We start from the raw sequence: 17260 nt of genomic DNA, 5'->3' as shown, positions 1-17260 counted from the left end.
CTGTTATACCGTGTCACCATCTCCAGGTGAAACAGGATAAAAGGTGTAAGGGCAGCCCTCTCATCAGCTTGGCCTCAATCAGGTATGTGACAATACCTCTCTCAATACAAGAAATATTTTTGCTCACTTTGGAAATCACAGTTTGGTATTGCATGCCATTATTAAGTTTATAATCTACCAGAACACCCAGATCCTTCACCATTGATTCTCCCAGATTTACTCCCCCTATTATGTAAGATGCATCCATATTCTTAGCCAAGTGCATAACTTTACATTTATCAACCTCATTTGCAACATGGTTGCCCAATTAAACAGTGCACTGAGATCAGCTTGTAAGTTGGAGACATCCTGTAAGGACGTTATTCTACTGCACAGCTTGGTGTCATATGCAAACACTGAAATAGTACTTTTAATCCCAGACTCTTCATCATTTATAAATATATTACAAAGTAAGGGTCCCAACACTGAACCTTGGGGTACACCACTAACAACCTTAGACCACTCAGAGTATAATTCATTAAGCACTACTCTCTGAATACGGTCATTTAGCCAGTTTTCTATCCATTTACAAATTAGTTAAATGCAAAGACACATTCAGAGCCATGGCATGTTAACCTGCTTACTATCTAAGGTGCTAGAAGGCTAGATCTGGTGTAATGATAACACCAGAGGATAACCAAAAAAAAGGGGGGGGGGAGAAAAAAATGATGATGAAAAATGTTAAATGATAATAGATTAATAATGAATAAAAATAAGAAAAACAAAAACGAAAAAAAAAGGTTTGTATGTAGATTTTGTAACAACTAATGGTACAATAATGGTTATTCTCTACAGCGAAAAATGATACATTGCATAAAATGTATATTGACACAAAGGTGTATATACATTTTGATATGGATAATATATATATATATATATATATATATATACACACACACAAAAAAGTACTTTCCCTAACAAATTCATTCAAGGCCATGTTGCAAAAATGAATACACCCCAATAAAAGTCTTAGGAGAAAATCAAAATTTTAGCCAACAAAATCCTAATTACCAAGAATTCAACTACAGGTGAGTCTAATTATTCATTAAACAGGTTTTCAACAGACAGTTGATTAAAAAAGGGCGTTACCTAACAAAGAAAACCACTTCATATTTCATGCTGTCAGCAATGCCACCACATGGAAGAGAAATGTCCCAAGGCCTGAGAAAGAAAATAATTTCAATATACAAGAAAGGTGAAGGCTACAAGAGGATCAGCAAAGCTTTAGGTATAAGTCAGAATACTGTAGAAAAAGTGGTACAAAAACTTAACAAAGATAGAACTGCAATCATCTCACAGAGATGTCCAAGCTGTCCATGGAAGTTGACACCTCGATATGAGCACCTTCTGATGAGAAGGGGTGAAGAAAATCACCATGCAAGTTCACTGCAGTTAGCTAAAGAAGTAGAAAGCCAAATTGGGGTGATTGTTTCCCATGACACAATATGGCGTACACTGCAGAGGAATGGTATGCGTGGGTGTCGTCCACGAAGGAAGCTTCTACTGGGACTCTGTACTCTGGAGTGATGAGACTAAGATAAATGTTTTTGGAACTGGTGATTTCAAAACTGTATGGCATTGCAAAGGTGAGGAGTACAAAGAAAAATGCATTGTGCCTATAGTGAAACATGGTGGTAGCAATGTGCTTCTGAGGGGCTGCATGAGTGCTGCTGGTGTCAGTGAGCTGCATTTCATTGATGGTATCATGAATTCACAGGTATACTGCTCTATATTGAATGAGAAGATGCTACCATCACTCCATGCCCTTGGTCGTTGTGCACTTTTCCAACATGACAATGATCCAAAACACACATCCAAGACCACTGTTGCATTTCTGAAGAAGAACATGGTGAAAGTGATTCAGGGGCCATGTATGTCTCCTGATCTGAACCCAATTAAACACCTATGAGGAATTCTCAAAACACAAGTTGAGCATCACTTTCCATACAGCATCCAGGTTCTAAAACAGTTTGTTATTGAAGAATGGAAAAAGATAGATGTTGCAATATTTCGCTAACTTCTTCATGGAGGTCATACAAAATAGTAGATGTAGTAGTTTTTGTTGTGGGGTGTATTCATTTTTGCATCAACTAATTTGAGTAAAACTAAAGATTTTATCATCTAAGTTATATTATTAACCTTACTTTCATGTAATAAGATAAACAAATGTTCTATAAAAGTCAGTGTTATATCTAAGCTCTATTCCTATCTTGAAAGTACTAACACATCTCATTCGCGGAAGACCTGTTCAGCCTGGCAACGTGACCTACAACTTCAAATCTCACCAGAGGACTGGGACCACATTTACGACCATATGCATAAAGGCTCCATGTGTGTCTCTACACAAGAAGGCAATTATAAATTATTTTCCAGATGGTACAGAGTTCCGTCTGTGGTTCGTAGATTTGATCCTAACGCCTCAGATCTATGCTGGAGATGTTCCCGGGCAACAGGTACTCTTCTACACATCTGGTGGGACTGCCCGCGGCTGCAACCCTTCTGGAGAAAAGTTTTGGACATAATCACACAAGTAACTACATACACCCTAGACTTTACCCCAGCACAGTGTCTACTTCATCATTCCTCACTTTCTGTGCGGACTTATCGTAGGTCGCTTGCTTTACACATGATAAATGCGGCAAGACAGTGTATTCCGATCCATTGGCGATCGGAATACGTTCCCACCGTACGAGAGTGGATTCTTAGGATCATCAGGATCGCAGAAATGGAGGAGCTGATTTCAGTGGCAAAAGAACACCCCGAGAGATTCAGGAAGACTTGGCGTGTTGGAATCATTTCCAAACTACCGATACTTATCATTGTCTAATGAAGGAATGAGCGAGAGGAGATTTGGTGACACGGAAACCCCTAGAACGTTCACCTCAGGAATAGTTCCATTACGGGACTTTAACGAAATTGTATTTCTAAGTAAAGATTGCATCTGTCTCAGCCTGGAAGCTGCTAACTGATATGACTGGGTTGGTTATGCCTATTTAGTTATATACCTCATCCTTCCCCCATTCACCTCCCCCCCCCTCCCCTTTCCCCCCCCCTTTTTTTTTTTTTTTTTCTTTTTCTCTCTCTCTCTCTCTCTCTTCCTCTGTATTCGTCCCCTACGTCCCTCCTCGCCCCACTATGATATTTTTCCTCATACTCTTCCTCCATTCCCTTGCTCGTCTCATTCCCATCTCTTCTTTCTCTCTGTTTCACCTCTTTACCATATTCTTACTAACTATATTTTTCATAAGGTACAGAGTACTTACTGACACACAGGTGTAACAATACTCCTCGAATCTAATCTATAATGTTCAGGTACGGAATCCTAAGACATGTATGCCTTGAGTTGACACGACTATTGTTATATACCTCACTGTCCTGTTTCTTTAGATCTCCCTACACAAGGACAATTGTACCCCGTATTTCTATAAATTACATACTGCTAACATCATTGCTATGGGTATATACTATGCCTTCCCCTTAGGACTGTATTTCAGGTTGAGCTACGATTTACTTATATGTCCTGAACCCGTCTGCGTTACGGGAGAACTTGCTTAAAGACTTGCGCGGACTGCGATCCGTATTTGTTTATGACTTGTTATGCCTTTCATATCTCAATAAAAATTTCTTGGAAAAAAAAAAAAAAAAGTCAGTTGTTTCAAAATTTTGTAAATTGTTCATGTGTTCATTGAGATATTGATTAAAATCTTACTTTTCAAAAGAGGTGTACTCATTTATGCTGAGCAGTGTATATCTATCTATATCTATCTATCTATCTATCTATCTATCTATATATAGATATATCTATATATCTATATATATATAGATATATATAGATATATATACAGTCAGGTCCATAAATATTGGGACATCAACACAATTCTAAAATATTTGGCTCTATACACCACCACAATGGATTTGAAATGAAACGAACAAGATGTGCTTTAACTGCAGACTGTCAGCTTTAATTTGAGGGTATTTACAACAGTTTGCATATGTGCCTCTCACTTGTTAAGGGACCAAAAGTAATGGGACAGAATAATAATCATAAATCAAACTTTCACTTTTTAATACTTGGTTGCAAATCCTTTGCAGTCAATTACAGCCTGAAGTCTGGAATGCATAGACATCACCAGATGCTGGGTTTCTTCCCTGGTGATGCTCTGCCAGGCCTCTACTGCAACTGTCTTCAGTGTACTGCTTGTTCTTGGGGCATTTTCCCTTCAGTTTTGTCTTCAGCAAGTGAAATGCATGCTCAACCGGATTCAGGTCAGGTGATTGACTTGGCCATTGCATAACATTCCACTTCTTTCCCTTCAAAAACTCTTTGATTGCTTTTGCAGTATGCTTTGGGTCATTGTCCATCTGCACTGTGAAGCGGCGTCCAATGAGTTCTGAAGCATTTGGCTGAAGATGAGCAGATAATATTGCCCGAAACACTTCAGAATTCATCCTGATGCTTTTGTCAGCAATCACATCATCAATAAATACAAGAGAACCAGTTCCATTGGCAGCCATACATGCCCACGCCATGACACTACCACCACCATGCTTCACTAATGAGGTGGTATGCTTAGGATCATGAGCAGTTCCTTTCCTTTTCCATTCTCTTCTCTTCCCATCACTCTGGTACAAGTTGATCTTGGTCTCATCTGTCCATAGGATGTTGTTCCAGAACTGTGAAGGCTTTTTTAGATATCGTTTGGCACACTCTAATCTGGCCTTCCTGTTTTTGAGGCTCACCAATGGTTTACATCTTGTGGTGAACCCTCTGTATTCACTCTGGTGAAGTCTTCTCTTGATTGTTGACTTTGACACACATACACCTACCTCCTGGAGAGTGTTCTTGATCTGGCCAACTGTTGTGAAGGGTGTTTTCTTCACCAAGGAAAGAATTCTTCGGTCATCCAAAACAGTTGTTTTCCGTGGTCTACCGGGTCTTTTGGTGTTGCTGAGCTCTCCGGTGTGTTCCTTCTTTTTAAGAATGTTCCAAACAGTTGTTTTGGCCACGCCTAATGTTTTTGCTATCTCTCTGATGGGTTTGTTTTGTTTTTTCAGCCTAATGATGGCTTGCTTCACTGTTAGTGACAGCTCTTTGGATCTCATCTTGAGAGTTGACAGCAACAGATTCCAAATGCAAATAGAACACTTGAAATGAACTCTGGACCTTTTATCTTCTCATTGTAATTGGGATAATGAGGGAATAACACACACCTGGCCATGGAACAGCAGAGAAGCCAATTGTCCCATTACTTTTGGTCCCTTAACAAGTGGGAGGCACATATGCAAACTATTGTAATTCCTACATCGTTCACCTGATTTGGATGTAAATACCCTCAAATTAAAGCTGACAGTCTGCAGTTAAAGCACATCTTGTTTGTTTCATTTCAAATCCATTGTGGTGGTGTATAGAGCCAAAAATTTTAAAATTGTGTCAATGTCCCAATATTTATGGACATGATTATATATATACAGGCACCTGCCCACTCAGAGGTGGGAGGACCCTGAGTTCCACATGTCAAACCCTGGCACTAGGGGAACAGCAAACCATTCGGTTGAGGCAATCTTGGTGACAAATGTTTCTATCAGTCCTTCTGACTATAGAATCCCCTATTACTGCCAACTGTCTAAGCCTTCCTGCACTACTCTCACCACCCCTAATAGGAGGGCTGCTCTCCCGGCTGTTAGTGATAGCAGTGACATCCAGGGCTGAAACCTCTGTGTTTGCCACCTCCACATCACTCAACTTGGCAATTTTGTTTTGGTGCTCAAACAAGGGACTGTCCTCCCTTTTCTGTGAGCCCCAACCACTCACCCTAGCTACGTTAACCTATTTTCCAACCTGATAATCCTGACTTACCCTTCCACATCAACCATATTAACCAGAAAGCTCCTTTCAAGGTTGTCCTTTCTGCTCAGTGTTGCAAGTTGCTCCTCCATATCTCTAATGTGAGCTTCCAGAATGACAACCTGCTCATACCTGTCACAGGGGTATCCTGGAGCTATTGCACCATTTTTGCATAAATATGACACACTGTACACTCACTGTGTCTAAATATGTCTTTCCAAGAATCTGGAAACTGTAAACATATAGAAAGCCCCTGGCACCCAATCTGGATGGAAAAACCATATATGTGTCCATTGACCAGTGATACAGTCCAGTATGACACTGCTATTTTCAACCATTTTGGGGTTAAGCCCCAGAAGATATTGACAGGTACATACAGTAGACTGCAAACAGGATTTTTTAGGAAAAGGATTGCAATGGGTTCTTGAGCTTCCTCAGATCTTTACAGTACAAACTCATTTTCCTGCTACTGGCTCCACACAGGATTGTTTCATTCAGATCAGGTGCTTGAGGGGTTGCTTCATGCCTGCTCTTTCAGGATGCTTGAGAGTACAAATTTAGAGATACTTCCAATAACTTTTATCCACTAAAAATTATTTTAGTACAGTGTATGTTCATTCTACTGCATTCTTTTATATAATACTGGTTGTCTGCTAAAAGTAATAGCTAAAATCTAATATGAATTCTAGTGATATGCATCATTTACATGAAAAAGAACAAAATTAATGTTTCTAGCTGTAGGCTGTATTATGATTTGCGATCATTACTGTGATTCCTAACCTGCTGTGTGGCAGTAACAGAGACTACAATCATTTTCATTAGGGTTCTCTGCAGTGACATTAGCGATATTATCTGCAATAATAGCTCATCATGATTCCACTGTGGCCTTATTAAAATAGTGCAAAGTCTTAGGAAGCAAGGGTCACCATTCTATCTGTCCACAATGATAAAGCTATCTGTATCAAAATATGTACCAGTGATGTGTTCCCTTTTCTCCGTTTCTAGTAAGTTTGCTATAAAAATAAATTCAGATTTATTTTCAGAGTTATTTCCATAAAGCCAATATAGACAAGGCTTACTATGATGATTTCACTAGTTTTCAATTTGATACCAGTATGCACCAATCAAAATGAATTAGTTGTTACATCCCTTGGTATAATGTTAGAGTGGTTTGGTGTTCTTTCTTTAATCATTAGCAGCAGATACAAACTTGGCAGGAAGGAGGCAAAGAGTGCCAGTAAAAAATAGAAGAGACTATGAAGAACAACCTTCCACTCACTGATACTCATCTTTCCTGCACTCCCACACTGCTCCATTCCTTTGTCTGAACTAGAAGTCTAAATCCTAAGTAAGCATCTAAGTTCCAAGTAGGATGCTTTTACAGCTTCTGAGAGTTGTTGTTACAAGAGAAAAAAGTGTACATATAGCCAACATTTTTTGTGGTTTCAAAAGAAAAGGGAAAGTGTAAACCCCTGGCTGTTTAATTATGTTTGTCTGTGTCCCATTTGAAAGATTTCTCTTCAATTTTTGTCCAACACGAAGTGAAAGAAAATGTCTACAAAGTTAGGGAAATTTCTCCTCAAATCTTCTTGTGGTAACAACCCTAAAATGTTTGATTTCCAATCACAGCGGTCACTTGCACAAATAGAGAGGGTGAATCTCCCCAGAGTGACCACCTTGTGCAAAAAAAAAAAAAACTTGATAAGATTTATAATCCTTTCCTACTGTTTCAAAATAAAAAAACAAAAAAGTTTTGTTATACTTTTGTTTTAAAGTAGATCTTTTACCATCCGTTGTAGTTTTGGCCATTCCTTCCCATCCTACCCTCTATTGCACACTGCTAAGAATTTTCATATTTTCTGAAATGTAAGTTGTATAACAGTGACCCTCGACCATCCTGTTTTCTCTCTTTTTACCTAGGTGATATTCAGCCACCCACCAGTTTCCTAGGTTATTCATTTCATGAAGAAATACCAGAGCGTTGCAAGATGTCATACCTGCATAGACCTCAGCAATGCATGTGTGAAATCTCATGATACTTTAGCTGTAACCAACCTGCAGAATTCCGGGATGTGTGACATGAATATCCTAGACAGCTGTTGGCAGCTGATGGTTTGTCACTGAGGGGAAATAAGAAGATGGGAGGTTAGTGGAGAAATATTAAACTATTTACAAATCACAAAATATGAACATTCTTAACAAATTTTAAAAAGTTTGTTTTAAACAAATGTGCATTGGTAGTTGTCCCACATGGCTGTGCCCAGCTACCCATTTTTTCCTGAAAATCTTTCAAATTTGCCTTGAAAAAGGCCAGGAAAAAAATGACAAAATTCAGCTTCCATGGACTTCAGTGGGTTTTGCATTTATGTTCGGGGTTTCAATTGCTCAGTGCATGTCCAGCAAACTAAACTTTGCTCAAACCTAACTTTGCTCATCACTACCCTCTAGTTTACTTAAGACTTTTTTTTACTTTCCAATACTGAATGGATCTGTTTGTTTTCTGCTACGTATGCACGTTTTCTTTTTTGGTTTGCCAGTAAAGATGTGTATGTTACCTGCATTTTTGTAAGAGTCACACATTTTTTTATAGGATCTTTTCATTTTATATATTATGTAAAGTGAACATGAAAATATTCTTAAGTTTTTATCATGAGAAGATATGAAATGCACATAAAATAGTACAGCAGTGAGAAGGTCTTGTTAATGAATGCATGCCTGAGATGGTAGGAACTCCAGTGGGAACCATTCAATGAATAATGAAAGAGCAAATGGCGAGGGGAAAGTCTAATGTACAACTTTAATGTTGAAGACTGTAAGTCATATACATTCAGATGTAGTTAACAAAGAGGTTGAAGAAGTTTTAACAACCTTCATTGTTATATAGAAGATGTGTCAAGTACTTACTGAAACTAGGCAAAATACATTAAGAAACTACAGAAGATAAGTAATTTTTATTTGTCATTTTGGGGTTTTTTTTTCTATGCCCTAGATATGTCATGGTCCCCACAACAGTGTCAGCTTTAGGAAATCATTATATCAACATAAAAGAAGAGCATATTTTTGGTCAGTCATTTTAGTGTGATTTTCTACTTTACATGAATTTCAAAAAGCTTTGTTAATCCTTTATTCATACTCTGCATGTGGAAATGATACAGTTATTCTAATTTTAGAATAACTTTTATTACTTTAACAATTTTTCTCAACTAACTAGTTGATATATATCACAACAGTCTGACATCTCCAGCAAAGTATGAACAAGTCTAGAATAAACTATAGTCTGTGCATTGTCAGCTTATTTCATTTTATTTTTACAGCAAACATCACTTTGGACTATTGACTTTTATTGTATGCATTTTGATTCAAAATGGTATGTACACCAATGTATATCTTACAGCCAAAGACCATAGGTGGGTGAAGCAGTGAAATGATGGATAGTGCCATTAGCAAAGTCCATAAAAGAAGTGATCACTGGTAAACCGTGAATATCAAGCAAATCTTTATTTTCCACCACAAAAGCAAGCAATGATTTGGTTCCTCCTGGGACTCCTTTTTTAGGCAACAAACAAGAGTGAATAACAGATTTAAATAAACAGGACAATCAATCAACATTCCTCAAAATCCCAGGACTATCCTTATAGTAATCCATTGACATTTTAAGTGGCTTTGGTAAGATATACCATGTCTCTAAGTATTTGTAAAAATTGGTCTTTGATTACGCAGGTTGGTTATTATTTTTTTCTGTGGGTTACTAAAGGGTGGTCTTGGGATTTTAGGCAATGGCGATTGGTTGTTCTGTCTTTCTAAACCTAGTATTCACACTTGTTTGTTGTCACTGTTTTCTCACTAAAGAGCGCTAAAGGGTGTGGCAAATGATTAGCCCAGTCCTTACTAGTGATGCTGCCACTAGGAGGAATTCACAGGTTTAGTTCTTCACAGAACATATGCAAAGGATTGTGGCTGTTCCCCAACAGATGTTTCTTCTTCACATGCATTCCTTAAAATTAAGTTTGGGTTTCCCAGGATACAAACGTTTTCTTCTTCTCTGAGTTATGATGGAAAGATAGAAGCCTTGCAGGGGTCAAAATGCTGATAAACAAGTCAATGCACTAATGCGAGGTAGTGCTCTCAGTGCATTACAAAACAAAGATAAAGAACATCAATAGCAGAGATATCTAAACCCTATGTTGAAGATATGAATTTTTAAAAAATATTTACAGTTTTAGATATGCACAAGCATCTATTTCTTTCACAGAAGTATCAGAAAATATGCAAATCGTTTAGTGTATTACTTGTGTTAGAGGGTACAGGAGCATCTGGGTGTGCAACATGAAGATCAGATAAAGCTGTTACAGAATTTCCCCATTCTACTCAAAAATCTCTTTTAACAGGGGTAGTGGAGCATCCTAGTCAGATGCTTCAAAAGTTTATTCTCTAAGTAGTTTGGTTTCTGCATGATTCCTAGAGAGACATTTCCTACAAATAACCCACCCAAAGTCTATGGCGGCCATGACATATCTGAAGAGTAGTGGAGCATCCCAGTCAGACATTTCAATAGTTAATTTTCTAAATAGTGATTTACCTTGAATTTTGACAGGGGCTTAAAATCCTTTTAGATCATTGGAGTCATCTTGGGAAAGAAAGACTTCCATTACTTATTTACTGCTGGAATCAGCAGCTTTAAGCAGGCAAGCATTATAATGATATTATGAGGAGAATGATTGCAGACTCATTTGAAGGCAAGAATGTTAAACAGTCATCCACACAGAAATCCTTTTCTATAAATGTTCTAGCATCTGAGCCATACTCCATTTTACTCTATTGAGCAGTTAGTGGATAGCAACTGTGGGGGAATAGCTCTTGCCAAATATGTGTAATCTCATACGTTGCTTCATCATGTCTTTAGAGGGATCGTTGTCTCAGAACCATAGAAATCGTTAAACATTTCTGTCATTCTAGCAAGGAAGCAGTAAAACATCTGTTTGATGTCAGCTATGAATACGGCAGTCTCTGTGAAAGCAGAAAAGCACTTTCAGAAAATTGTTGTTGAAATTTGGACCTGTCAAGAGGAGTGGTTCTAAAGCCTTAAGGTTTTTTTTCACCTTAATGCATTTTGTGCATTAAGGTAGAAACATTTCTGTGCAGCAGGATCCCCCCCCCCTTATACTTACCTGAGCCCAAACTAAATCCAGTGCTGTACTCGAGAGCAGGGGCATTCTCCACTCTCTCCTTCCTCACAGGACAGATTTATAGCAGTGAGAGCCATTGTCTTCTGCTGCTGTCAGTCAGTTTCTGTGATGAGGGAGCAGGAGGCTGGGCTGGGCCATGCCATGCTGTCTGTGTCTGTAGCTGCAGGCAGGGCAGCTTTCTATGGGTCACTCACTGAAGAGGAGGAGCCAGGAGCCCCGACGGGGGACCCCAGAAGAGGAGGATCGGGGATGCTCTGTGCAAAACCATTGCACAGAGCAGGTGAATATGACATGTTTACTATTTTTATTAGATTTTAACATATATGTGATACAGTAAACATGCACATCTACAGATGAGCTTTGTAGGTTAAATATCTGAAGTATACATCAAAGTTAACAGCATCACAAATAGGCAAACCAACAGGGTTCCCACAGGGGAAGCAGGAAACATTATAATGACAAGCAAAGCATAAGCTACATGACACCCTGGATAAAGGAGGATGGGGAGAGAGGGAAGGAAAAAAAAAACAAAACAAAAGGGGGGTGGGGGAATTAGCAGGTACATTGGAAGGGCTGTGAGGGGAAGGGAGGGGAATGGAAGCAGGGAGGGGGAAAGTGAACAAATCCATCAGCCCAGCTCTAATGATGTGTCAAAACCCACCAGAAGATAGTATGAGGTCCATGGTCCCCAGACTGCTGGTATTTCTTGATGCTCTCTATAAGTGCAAAGAACATTGTTAGGTCTTGAGATGGTGTTGAGTGGGGACAGAGTGGGGGAGTGCCATGCCTTAGCAATAGTTTGTTTTGCAGCCGTAAATATATATAGCAGCAATTTGAAAGTGTGCTTATTTATTCTAGGAGGCTTAAGGTTCAGCAGAGCATATAGGGGTACATTTTTATTATTTTATTAAAAAAACAAATTAAAGCTTTAGAGTCTAAGCTGTTTCTGCATGACCTTCTCACAGATTTTCTCCATGAAAGAAAATAAGTGGTCTCTCATCTCCGGCTTTCTGTGGCAATTACTTCTGAGGAAAGAAAAACTTTTCAATACCTGTTTTTTAATATTAGGTAGGCATAGCATGCAGTTTGTGTCATCTGTGACTAATTCCTGTTTCATTATTTATAATAAGAGTTTGTCATCAATAGACATTGACATTAAATTAAATGATTGTTCTTTTTTGTTAGACTGTGAGCCATATATGGTCATTATCACAGGAAAGGTTGGAACTATAAGCAGACAAGGCAAATGGGTAGTGTATAGTAATTACTTTATGAGGAAATGGTCATCCATTCTCTAGTTTACTTGTAAGCATGCTGTTAATGGAGATTGGTTTCTCCGTGCTTCCTAGAAAGACATTTCCTACAAATAATGTACCCTAGGTCTAACTTGTGAGCAAAATGAGCATTGTAGAGACCAGTAATCTGTGCTCTCACTTTGTGGACTGATAAGACATCTCTCCCAAGGAGTAGGTATATCTAAACTTGAGGATACAATTGTATCAATGCACTTTGCATTTCAAGTGTGGGTAAATATTCACAGCATCTGGTCTAAAGATTTAAATTCTATGATCAGGGATCTGAATGAATTCAATAAAAGTTGATAAAGTTTGGCATGTTTGTCCATCTATGGACTTGAATTGGTAGCCGGGTGATTCCTCCTTGCAACTTCACAATGAATGCACAGGTTTTTAAGCAACAGGGGTGCTGGGGCCCCTAATGCCAACAATATCAAAAAGATTGTGCTGGCTTAATACTCTTTACTTTCCTCATCCAGAATTGTATAAAAGTTAAAAGCTTTGTCCTTTTTACCTTCTGGCTAAATTGAATATACATATTTTAGAGCAGGCCACGTGTGGCTCATTTGCAGACCTCTGCACATTGTAAAGTGATGATGTAGGCTTAGCAGTGTGATTTATACCCCACTAGCTTACTGGTGTTGAGTGTGTGCTAAAGTCCTTGTTCCTAACACATGGCATAACATTGTGTTGTGACCTGAGCTATCACATTCTGTGCATTTCAGACTGACCTTATAGTGCTTGACAAAGTGAGATTTAATGAACATCACTTGTAGTTCTCTTTCAGACAGGATTTGCAATCCTCCATGGACTTCTGTCTCAACGCTTTGCATTTTAGAAAACAATATGGTTTCCAGTGTAAGAGTCACTGCTTCCCAGGATCTTTGACCTTCTTCTCTGTGTTAAGTAGTTGGCACACCTGTAAATAGAATTGATAGTTTTGAAATGCCGTTTCGAAATTAAGGGAAGTATTAACCATTTACTGCCACAATATGCGTATTACAGATTTTTATTTCAGGAGCATTAAACTCTTTTACTACAATATTTGCAAACCTCCCAGCTGCTGAGAACTGCAAACAATGTATACAGTAGGTTTTTCATATCAACAATATGCATGATATTGACCTCTCATAGCAGCAGCATTTAACCTTCACATGAGGAGTATAAGCCATTTTGATAACACAAAAGTGAATGTAAAAATCCAATATCTTTGTAACATGGAGTACAATCTGCTATAAATCTGTAAAATAGTTTAAGGAATAGAAAATCAGTGAGTTTTTCATTTTTAATGTCTATGCTCTGTTTTTCACTTTTATGTATGATCCCATTGGATTATACATTGTATGATTGTAAGAAGAGTCTCTTGAAGACAATCAGAAACCATTTGAGATTTTTTGTATGTAGTGTTAAAAGAACCAAACAAAAGCAACCCTTTCTAATAAAGCCTAACATAGCTCATTACACAAAAGGCCCCCAAAGCACATATTATATATTGTTACACTAAGTATCTCTAAGCCTCTTGGCTGCTTTTATACTCTTTGATTTTAACCGAACGTGCCTATTTTTAAAGTTAATGAGAAACTGTCTCTGAAAGTATAAAGCTATATAAAATGGTACCTATCATTTCTGCTTGCAATAAGCAAATCACAATTATAAGTCCCTGTAAGTGATTTTCACACCACTTTATATGCACATTCTTTGTTGTATGAAACACATATTTAAAGTATACCAGAGCTATAAATATCTGTAATACAGTAAATATCTTGGAGATATGCTGTGAAAGCCCTTTCTTGTATATAAAATGTTCACTTTACAGTAAAACATACACAGATTTATATATATGTTTAGCAGATTGCTTTATTGGAAACATATTAAGGGGTTTATAGTATAGGCTGTATATACAGTAAGTAAAGGATGTGATGACACATTTGGTCTGTATTTCTAGGTTTTATGTCCCCATCTTGAAACCTGCACATTAATACTGTATGTTACAAGGTTTCCAACCGGTTGGTTACAATGGGATGTACAGTAATGCTCGTGCTGCTATTATTAATAGGACACATATTTTGAAAAATTTAAAACCATAGTAATGTATACAGTTTAAATTCTAACTCCAGACAAAATTGTTTTGTTTTTTATTTTAGGAGGGAATAATTAAATATTCTGCCTGGCTTTTATTTTTTTATAATTATATATTTATTGCATTTTTCCATACAAATACAGTAAAGAAGATTCAGCAGTTTATGACAATATAGTGCAAAATATATCACTGCAGCTGATACCAAGAACCAAGAACTTAGGATACAAAGAACAATAAGGACAACAAACAGGTTGTAGGAAAAAGAAAGATGGCCATGAATAGAGCTGGCTTCATAAATGCATAGGAAGTATCACAAAAAAAACTTGTACAGATTATATATTAAACAATTTACAAACAATGGAGAACTGTATCAAAAAGTGACTAGAGAGGGGAACAAAAGGGGGAAGGAAAGGGAACACAACATTGAACAAATAAATACAACATAAGTGGATGGCTAACTTATTGAAGGGCAAGGGATAGCAATTCAGGAGTTTGAGACGACAATCGTAGGCCATACTCAGATTTGTCCCAAATTTTTGTAAACAGAGGTAAAGAATCATTAACCAGTGTAGTAAAATATTCCCTTCTGCATATCCCAGCCATGGCATATAATAATTGGGAATGAGTTGGGGGGATAGAGGATAACCAGCCTAAAGGTATAACTCTTTTGGCAGCCAGTAAAATAAACGCAACCAGTTTTTTAGCATGTTGGGGATAACCAGGACAGGAGCACCTAATACATAGTGAACATGGTCAAGAGGGAAAGCAGTCTCAAAGAGATTTTGAAGAAGGCACTGTACCGATGCCCAAAAGGGTTGGATAGGAGGACAGTCACAAAATATATGGTAATGAGTGCCCACAGCCTCATGGCATCACCAACACAGCTGTGAAATGGACAGGTTGCATCTATGGAGAATTTCCAGAGTTTTGTACAAAAAAATTAAGATCTTGTAATCTCTCTGTGCCACACATCTTGAGGCTTTAGAAATACATTTCTATATTATTTTCCATAGGGGAAGAGAGATAGAACATTGTAGAATATGTGCCCAATTGCACATATAAGAATGACAGGACACCGTAAGCAATGCAGCAGCATGAAGAATTTTATAAATATATATATATATAGATGATATTTGAAATTTGCTCTGAATCTCCGCAAAAGAATACAGTTTGCGAGATACAGGATGTACTAGATGGTGAAGCTGAAAAATACCTATTTGTGACCAGGGGTACATTCAACTATAGGATAAACTGTCTGGAATATCCGGATTGAAGAGCACATTTAAAAGAGGAGGGCATGGGGAATAGAGAAACGTCTGAGAGCATTTTTCCAAACAGAAAGGGTGAACAACATTGGAGCTAGACATAAGCCTCTTAATAGGGCAATAGATGTACAGAGGTTTGACCAGAGCATGGAACAGGGATGTACAGGACATGTAATACTCATTTCAATTTCTGACCATCTATTGAAAGCATATCGAGCTGCCCATGAAGTGACTGACCTGAGGTGAGTGGTATAGTAATATTTAACAATGTCTGGAGCACCCAAGCCACAATGGTATCGAAGGGCAACTACCGCAGAGCTGGCGATGCGGTGTGACTTATTATGACTGGAGAGCATGGACATTTTCAGAACATTGATTCTCCTTAGAAGGGAAATAGGATAATTATCCCATTGTTTTAGAGTGCAGTTAATATCCTGAAACAAAGGGGGATAATTAGCTTGGTAGAGGGTCGAGTAAGAAAAGGTCAAATGTATACCTAAATATCTGAGGGAAGAAGTACACCAGTGGTAGGGAAAGTTCTGTTGTAACGTGGTGAGCAGGAAGGGGGGAATGTAAAGAGTAGAGATGAGCGAATTATTCAAAAATTCGATTCGGCTGATTCGCCGAATTTGCGGGAGAAATTCGATTCGATGCAAATTTATTCGCCGCGAATTTAACTTATTAAAAGGGTTTCTAGGCTTCAGAGAGCCTTTATATTAGTGCAGAACACTGTACCTTTAATTTAAATGCCCTTGGAGTCTGCTGGGGAAGAGAAATAATACTGTCAGTCAGTATGACATGCAGATGAGTGCCGTCGATCTTAGAATCACCGCACACTTCACTCATTTGGGCAGTCACGGGGCACGACGAAGAAGAGAAGAATGAAAGAAGAAGAATGAAAAGAAGAAGAAGAATGAAAGAAAAAGAAGAAGAAGAAGAATGAAAAGAAGAAGAAGAAGAATGAAAAGAAGAATGAGAAGAAGAATGAAAAGAAGAATGAAAAGAAGAATGAGAAGAATGAAAAGAAGAATGAAAAGAAGAAGAAGAAGAATAAAAGAAGAATGAGAAGAAGAATGAAAAGAAGAATGAAAAGAAGAATGAGAAGAATGAAAGAAGAATGAAAAGAAGAAGAATGAAAAGAAGAAGAAGAAGAAGAATGAAAAGAAGAAGAAGAAGAATGAAAAGAAGAATGAAAAGAAGAAGAATGAAAAGAAGAAGAAGAATGAAAAGAAGAAGAAGAAGAATGAAAGAAGAAGAAGAATGAAAGAAGAATGAAAAGAAGAAGAAGAAGAATGAAAAGAAGAAGAAGAAGAATGAAAAGAAGAAGAAGAAGAATGAAAAGGAAGAAAGAAGAAGAAGAATGAAAAAGAAGAAGAAGAAGAATGAAAAGAAGAATGAGAAGAAGAAGAATGAAAAGAAAAAGAAGAAGAATGAAAAGAAGAATGAGAAGAAGAATGAAAAGAAGAATGAAAAGAAGAATGAAAAAAAGAATGAGAAGAATGAAAAGAAGAATGAAAAGAAGAAGAATGAAAAGAAGAATGAGAAATCTT

Source organism: Staurois parvus, unplaced genomic scaffold (assembly GCF_062004578.1).
Source record: "Staurois parvus isolate SC_StPar_1 unplaced genomic scaffold, SC_StPar_1.0 ptg000639l, whole genome shotgun sequence".
Classification (NCBI taxonomy): domain Eukaryota; kingdom Metazoa; phylum Chordata; class Amphibia; order Anura; family Ranidae; genus Staurois; species Staurois parvus.
The sequence above is the reverse complement of the archived record's forward strand: the minus strand, read 5'-3'. Positions refer to the sequence as shown.